This window comes from Peromyscus californicus, unplaced genomic scaffold (assembly GCF_007827085.1).
Source record: "Peromyscus californicus insignis strain IS unplaced genomic scaffold, ASM782708v3 Scaffold_9__1_contigs__length_137607984, whole genome shotgun sequence".
NCBI classification, from domain to species: domain Eukaryota; kingdom Metazoa; phylum Chordata; class Mammalia; order Rodentia; family Cricetidae; genus Peromyscus; species Peromyscus californicus.
In genome coordinates, this window is record NW_026294617.1 from 53,745,942 (window position 1) to 53,754,517 (window position 8,576).

The 8,576-nt window shown below is 40.6% G+C and overlaps 1 long non-coding RNA gene across 2 annotated transcripts in view; it reads left to right on the forward strand.

Moving 5' to 3' along the window:
- Window positions 1–2,907, forward strand: part of LOC128106362 (uncharacterized) — a 34,355-nt gene extending 31,448 nt beyond the window's left edge. For both annotated transcript variants that reach the window (XR_008216676.1, XR_008216675.1), the window contains exon 3: window positions 457–2,907. This is a non-coding gene — a long non-coding RNA (uncharacterized LOC128106362). The remainder of the gene's footprint in view (window positions 1–456) is intronic.
- The last annotated feature ends 5,669 nt before the right edge of the window (window positions 2,908–8,576 follow it).

Below are 8,576 nucleotides of genomic sequence, written 5' to 3' on the forward strand. Positions count from 1 at the left end.
AAGTTGCGGGGGGGGGGGGGGGGACATTTCAGGGTCAGGTAGAGACCAGGTGCAATGAAAACTTCCAGGAATCTATAAGGATAAGCCCAGCTAAGAGTCCTAGCAACAGTGGACACATAGCCTGAACTGGCCACCTCCTGTGACCAGGCAAGACTCCTAGTGGAGGGATTGGGACACCAACCCAGCCACATAACCTTCGACCTACAGTCTGCCCTGCCTATGGAATGGGTGTGGTGGGGGAGTGTATTAAGGGTGTTGGAAATATTTCAGGGGTGGCCAACCAATGACTGATCCAGCCTCAGACCCCATACTATGAGAATGAGCCCATTCTTGACACTGCCTGGAGTGCCAGGACCCAGAGGATGGATGGCCCTGAGACCTAGGATAGAACCAAACACAACTGAAGGGGAAAAAGTCAGTGTAATGATACCTAATGATATTCTCCTATGCTCATAGATTGGTGACTACCAGAACTGTCATCAGAGAGGCTTCACCCAGTAACTGATGGAAACAGATGCAGAGACCCACAGCCAAGCACTGGACCGAGGTCGGGGAATCCTGCTGAAGAGCGGAAGAAAGGACTGTGCGAGCCGGGGTGTGTGTGGGGGGCGGGGGGTGGTCAAGGACCTCATTTACCACATCTTAAAGGTCATTCTTCACAAAAGACTGTGACATGGAAGAATAAAAGAAATTCTCAGCCAAAAAGAAGTGTTATGAATCAGTTTGTCTAGTCTCTCATTTAAAAGGAAGAGAAAATTACTTGTTGCTATCCTGTTTGCATGTGAGTATCACCATGACATCTAAACTGTGTATGTTCCCATTTCATCCCTAGAGAAGATTGTTGGGAACTTTCCCTTTCCTAAAGCCACTATATCAAGAGCATTGTATATGTGCTTATCCTGTGCTCACTTCTTGATCAACAATCTGAAACAAATTCAGTATAATGACTTAGGGTCCAATATAAAGTAAGACAACGTTCTTAGCAAACTAATAGGATTTTTTTCTCCGGCTGTATGCACTTATTCATGAATAATAACTTGTCCTTACTTACTTCCTGGCCCATAACCTCTGGAAGGGCACTATTCTATCCCTTCAAGCTCCACCACTGCCAGGACTTAGGGCAGGACTAGAAAGACAGCAGTCAGGAAATAATCCTCGGGGCTTTCCTAGCAATGCATGCCTGCAATCCCTGCAATCCCAGCATTCGGGGTGGGGCAGGAATGGGGTATCATTGCACATTTGTGACCACTTGGTCTACAGTAGGTGTCCCAGGTCAATCAGGGCTATAAAGTAAGACTGTCGTAAAAAGCAAAAATGGAAACAAACAAAAAGGACAAAGACTGAAGTTTACAGATGACCTAAAAATTACTAAGTGTTTGGTCTTTGGTCTGTTTGTTTGCTTCTCTCTGAAGCCCTTCAAATCGGGCTGCCTTCAGATTTTTCCCTCTCTTCCTCCTCTCTGGGACCTTTGCAAATAATTTTTCTTATATTGAAGACCCCTCATGTTTCACCTTATTCACACCTTGCCAGAGCCTTCCCTGGCACACTGTCGTCCCAGAAAATTGTGGTTGCTATGTTACACTGAATAGCTTTTCCACAAGGTAACAACTTTAATTCCACTTTGATTAGTGAGATGTTGTAATTAATGCTTGCCTCCCCCCATGCATCTGAATCTTCATAAGAGCAAGGACCAAATGCATGTGTTTATCTAAATTTTTTATACTGTTTTCATTTATCAATGTGTTTTAAGACAACTACAGAACCTAATGCATACTAAAAAGGCAACAAAGTTTTGTCGAATGGATGACTGAGAAAATGGGTAAGTGGATGAATGGATAGGTTTATATATAGTCTTCTACAAACATTTGGCATCATCTAAAAATAGACTGGTACGATAGAATATTGCTATAAATTTAACAAAGAAACAAGACTATGCATACATTGGCTTTGTGTGCTAGTTTAAGTGGAGATCGAATCATTAAATCAGAATAAAACTACCCTTGCATTGAAAAAATAGGCAAATAATCATGTTGACTTTTTTTCCAATGCAGGTGCAGCCCTAAATTCATGTCTATCATTAACCTTTCTGTCCGTTCCCTAGTCACTATCCTTGAGTTGATGCCATCTGATGGGTCCTGTTTTCTTGGATTCATTATGTAATAGGAAAACCTTTGCTCCGTTGTTGGAACATTTAGTAACATCTCTTATAAAATGCAAGTCTCACCTTTTGTGATTTTGTGAGAACCCATTCTAACAGTAGTGTTAGCTGAGAGAAGCTTGGCTTATGTTAAACCCAAAGCCAGGCAATATCCATGCTATGCAGGGGTACATTGTATTTTATGACTTAAATAAAAAAATATTTCTAAAAGCACATATTCTGGGATAATAAGCTTCAACAAAAAAGAAGCCTGGGGTTATTGAAACACATGAAATTTGAGCTTGAAGAGAATTTAGATGGTTTAATATTATTTGAAGACCATATGAAGTAAGGAATCTCTTTCTACCTGCAGTTTAATACCTGCTATCACTATGGGGATACAAGTAGCTAGCTGAAAAATCTTCCTGCTTCATGATTCATATTCCTACACAGATTGCTCCTTAAATTCTATGCTCACTGAATGAAAGTCTGTAACTACAGGTTATTTAGTTATTCATTAGTTCATGCATAGCAAAAATACCAGAGAATCCTCAAAGTTATGATTCTAAAGCCTCATGCATCACCACTCCTCTTACAGTGGAAAGATACACTAATGCTATATATCTATTGTTATTTGCACATTCGGAATTACTAAAATTACATATCTATCTACTATGTGTGGATACTATCAGCTATTCTACATTTCATATTTCTGGGTACTTTTAAAATACAAATAATTTATTTGAGATGCTAAAATTTTAAAAGTAACAATTAAAGTTATTTTATGTTAAAAGTTCATTGGAAGTTCTAATTTACTTGAAAACTGGAAGAAATTTATGCCTAAATATTATAAATACTATTGTCTTATCCCACTATATTTCAGATTCTGTGGGTTTAAAAATTATTATAGTATCTTTGATATAATTTTACAAGTAGATAACAATTTTACTGATCACTGAAATGTTATAAGGATTAATTTTGAAAATCAAGACTCAAGTCATAATAAAAGCAAAAGATGTGATCTGATAGTATAGCATAATGAGTTTCAATTTTATTTTTATTAATTTTAATGAATTAACTATGTGTGTGTGTCTGTGTGTGAATATGTACATGTGAGGTCATGCACCAAAGAAGGACACAGGCATCAGATTCCCCTGGAGGTAGAGTTTCAGGCAGCTGTTGGAATCCCTACATGGGTGCTGGGAACCAAATTTGCGTTCTGTAAAGAACAGTATGGGCTTTTCATCAACAGAATCATCTCTGCAGTTTCTTGTGTTATTTCCTAAGTAAAAATACATGACAGCTTTTATATTTTAACATTAAAGAAAGCATTGTGTGTGGTAAAAGTCATAGCCAATCAGCAACAAATTCTGTTTCTTATGGGGGGTCATGAGGGAAGTCATGAATTTTAGTCTATTGACCAAAATTTCTTTAGAAATTCTTAAATTTTAAAAGAAATCTTAAGCCAGGTGGTGGTGGCATACACCTTTGACCTCAGCACTAGGAAGGCAGAGTCAGGAGGATCTCTGTGAGTTTGAGGCCAGCCTGGTCTACAGAGTGAGTTCCAGGATAACCAGGGCTACACAGAGAAACCCTGTCTTGAAAAACCAAAACAGAAAGAAAGAAAAAGAAGGAAGGGAGGGAGGGAGGGAGGGAGGGAGGGAGGGAGGGAGGGAGGGAGGAAGAAAGGAAAGGAAAGGAAAGGAAAGGAAAGGAAAGGAAAGGAAAGGAAAGGAAAGGAAAGGAAAGGAAAGGAAAGGAAAGGAAAGGAAAAAAGAGATACTGAGATTGATAATTACAATGTTTGGTAGAGAGATGGTATCTCCAGGCTTGTGTTCTCTGACCTTAGTTAGGTCTGGGGCTCTGAAACGTCTTCTGGGTAGGCAAAATAACATAAAACCTCCCTAGGCACATTCCATGGACAATTTTTTCTCCCATACCACTGGACCTTGGAAAAGGGGCATCTCTTCCTACTCCAATGTAATTTTTGATAATTCCTTTTGTGGATGAAAGTGAATAAGGAACCTTTTCTCTAAACTGTGATTAAATGGTTGGTAGTATCATCTGAACGGGTTCATGTGTGAGCATGGAATAACTTTACAAGAAAATATCCATTGGTCCTCACAGCAACTCTCCAATTCAGAAGGACATGGAAAACCAAAGGCTAGCTCTATTTTCATATCTGTAAAACAAGGTGATACATGGAATACTCTAATTGTAATATTGTTTTCATAGAGGATCAAGAGAGTGTTTTGCTTAGAGGATATTTCGGCTGAGCTCAAACAGTCCTCTGCCTTGGTAATGAGAAAGGGCTCTCAGTCTTGTCTCAAGCAGGTATGTAGGCACACACTAAGTCAGCAGACTCTATAAGGGGCAAGAGAAAGTGCAAAAATTAAACAATACAGAGAAGGTATAACTCTGTAAAAACAAAAACCGGAGAGATGAGGTATACAGTAGTTAGACATGGAGTTTAGGTCAGCCTGCTGGGATCTGGACCCAAGTATCTGGGTAGTCTCAGGAATGTCACTGACCTTATCCAGATTCTCTTATCTGCAAAAGGAAGATACCAAGAGTGCCTGTCTCACAGGGATGTGATGAGAGTTAATTAACTACAACAGGAAATACACTTCAAAGAACATGGCAGATGTACAGCCACCTGATTTTTTTTACAAAGATGCCAAAAACACACATTGGCAAAACCACAACTTCTTAAACCAATGCTTCTGGGAAAATCAAGTACCCATGTGTAAAACAATGAAATTATACTGCCATCTTTTCCACTACATGAAAATCAATTTCAAATAGTTCAAAGACTCTAATGTAAAACCTGTAATTCTGAAACTGTTAGGGGAAAAAGTAGGGGGAAAGCTTCATGATACAGTCACAGGCAAGGATTTTCTGAATAGGACTTCAGTCAGCTACTTTTGTTATACAGCCCAGATCCATCTGCCTAGGGATGGTACCACCCGCAATGGACTGTGCTCTTCTCCATTAACTAGAAATAAAAAATAATGACCCACAGACATGTCCAAAGGTCCATCTGATGGATGCAATTCTTCAGTTGAGGTTCCCTCTTCCCCGTGCGTAAAGAAGACAACCAAGATCAACCACCACAGATTGATTCATAAAATGGGTATATGTGATGGAAGGAGAAGTGAAAACCACAATCTGGGTGGGTGGGGGGACAAAGGTGATGAACAGAAGCAGAAAAGGACAGGAAAGGGCGGACGTGGGGTACGTGGAGAATCTGTTCAATGTTTAATATGTACTCACATGAAATTTTTAAATAAAATAATTAAAACTTTTAAACCAATTCTGACCTACAGCTAGCAGTACAGTAAACATCACTTGAAAATACTTGTGGTCCCTTCTGATAGGCTGAGAGAACAGCAAGAAAACATGTAATAGCAAATGTCCTTTCTCTGTCGGCCAAGTTTTCCTCAAATCTCACAGTCCAAGATTTTGTGCAGTACAATACAATATGGAAAAGCTCGTAAGATGTCTGGTGCCTGAAAAGCAGTTAAAATTCCTGGCTGCAAGTTCTCAAACGCTTTTTAAATCCTGCTGTGTTGCCTTGGATGGGCTACGCAAGCTCTCTGTGTCTCAGCTCCCTAGCATCCAAGGAAAGCACCTAATAGTACTAAACTCATAAAACTGTGGTGAGCACCAAATAACAGCACACAGAAAACTCTCAGCAACAGAAACTCAATAAATGTCAGCTGTTTTTATTGTCACGTGTACCACATTAGGGAACTCATGACCCACTTGACATAGACCTGTATTAACATTTTTAAAAAGCAAAGTGCACCAAGTCACATACTTAATAAATTAGAACGTATATATAAATTTAGAGCCACATTTTTACCATCTCATTATTCTTGAAGGTAAGTGAGAATGTAAGTGTTTGCCATACCATTGTCCCCAAAATTGTCTGAAAGTCAAAAAGAATGAATCAGTGGCACTATGAACTAATTTGGATACGAGCTTTATTTTATTTTGACTGGATACTTAAGCTTCCACGTTTTTCTCTCAAAGCAGATGTCTAGGTAAAGATAATGCACCCAGTTTCTGAGATTCCTGTTCCCCCTAATGCTTACCAGGTTTCCACAGCTTGCCTGTGGCAGCCGGGTCTACGTGTCACACTGACTGGGTCAGCCGGGTAACTCCGAGAGCTGAGGCAGCGCCTATACAAGTTTAGACATTCAAAGCTCCGTAACAGGCACTCACAGAATTCCGGCATGCATTTCCTCAACCAATCCTTTTCAGTATGCAAGAGGTTCTTAGAAAACTACTCATTTCCTCTCTAAACTGTCTTCACTTTGTCAGTGGATACCAAGAAAAGACCTGTGCTAAACTGTTAATTTCGTGGGCTTGTCTGATCCAGCCTAACATTAGCAAGAAGCGTTTCAAAGAAGAAAACTGACTCATCATGGAAACCAACCTTTTGTACAAATTTGTTGTTTCTGGAAACAGGACTGCATGCCACAGTAGTAATAATAGGCAAAGGAAAATTTCATTCAGCTGAGCTGCATCCTGAATTTATGCTTCCTTGCAGTGATTCTACCCTGCTTAAGGGCCACAAGAACACCTCAAAGACATACGCTATTTTTTTCTTTATTAAAAAATATTTTTATTCATTTTACATGCTAACCACAGATCCCCCTCTCATCTCTCCTCCTGCTCCCTCCCCCTAAAGTTCAATTAGAGATACAAAAAAAATTCTAACACTCACAAACTATGAGAGGAATGTGTGGGATCTTTGGCCTCCAGTCTGACCTGAAATTTACTGAAAAGTTCACTGGTGCATCTTTCTTCCTCAGTTTCTCACCGACTCACACTGCTTCAGCCATTTGATCTCTTATTGGTTGTTTGTATTTTTAATTTTTATTTAATTAAAATACAATTAGGTCATTCTCTCCCTCTTCTCCTTCCATCCCCTACCATCTCTTCCCCCATCCCTTATCCCTCCTAAATGTGTAACCTCCTTGTTTCTGAGTGAGTGTGTGTGTGTGTGTGTGTGTGTGTGTGTGTGTGTGCGCGCGCGCGCGCGCGCAGATATATGAATAAAACTTGCTGGGTCTGTATAGCGATTGCTTATATGTGTATGTTTTTAGGGCTGATTATCCCTTTCTCCGGTCCTTGATTGCTTGTATCTCTCCTCATCTAGGGGTGGGGCCTGGAGAAATTGTCCTCATCCATATCAGCATGCCAATCGGTATGATAATTGTTCGGTCTTATTTGGGCAGCTATGTTGATGAAATTTCATGGGTGTAACTTCCTCATCATATCTAGAAGACATAATCTTGCAGCTGACTTCCTGGTCTTCTGACAATCTTCCTGTCCCCTCTTCCAGCATTTAGTACTTCAAGCTTCGCTCATGTCCTAGCGTTCTTCTCATAAATTTAGTCTAATCTGCCCAGTGAACACAGTCTTCATTTCACAGTTCTCATGGATGGAACTAGGTCTCTCATACAACCTCTTCTGCTGTAATGTATGGTCCCACAGGTTTCTTAACGTCGACACTCAAACTTTCCAAACCCAACTTTACTTTCCAAGGGCTTTGTTTGCTTTGGTGCTTCCCAGTGAATCAGACGTGACACCATCTGCACCTCCCATGCTGACTTATTTTGATCATGGGGCATAGGCAAGGGTGACAACCGCAGCCCTAGAAAGAGCCTGCACACCAGGACTCAGGCTCTTGACATGCTCTCTCTCAGAGCATGGGGCACACGAACAGAGACGTCTAGACACTGTCCAGGAGAGCAAAGAATGGTAGAGAGGGCCAGCTGCCACCTATTCCATCTATTTAAGGTATATATGTGAGAAAAGAAGCAATTCTGGATACCTCAACCCAAGCAAATGGCGGATAAACCAGAAGAGAGCCCAGCCCAGCCCAGAAGGTTTGATTATGACAAATCATATCTCACGATAGTGTAAGCCACTACAGTTTGGGGTCATTAAGTCACTATAGTCCAAGCCACTACAGTTTGGAGTCATTATCAAACAGTGAGAAATGCCTAAAGCATTCTTTCTGAGGCAATAGTAGCATGGTAGTTGGGTGGGAATTCTGTCTCCACCAAGCGCTTGTTACTCTGGTGCACTAACCTCTTGCTGCACCCGGTGATACAAGTTTCCTAACCATAAACATTTTTCATATTGCTTATGTCTTCTCTAGTGTTGACTCGGTGTCTTATTTTCCAAATCTAGAACTCCCTGGACATAACAATTGCTTATGGAAAACAGAATCAACGGGGGAGAAGAAAGAAGGTAAATTAAAGAAGGAAGGATGAGAGTAGAGTTCAACTAAACAGAAGCAGCAGCTTGAACTAAGTGACAGAGGGGGCTTGCTTCCCATGCATGAAGCCCTAGGTTCAAGCCACGGGACGGGGGTTCGGGTGTTGAATGTGAGGCCACAGGCAAAGGGAAGTACATGAGCATT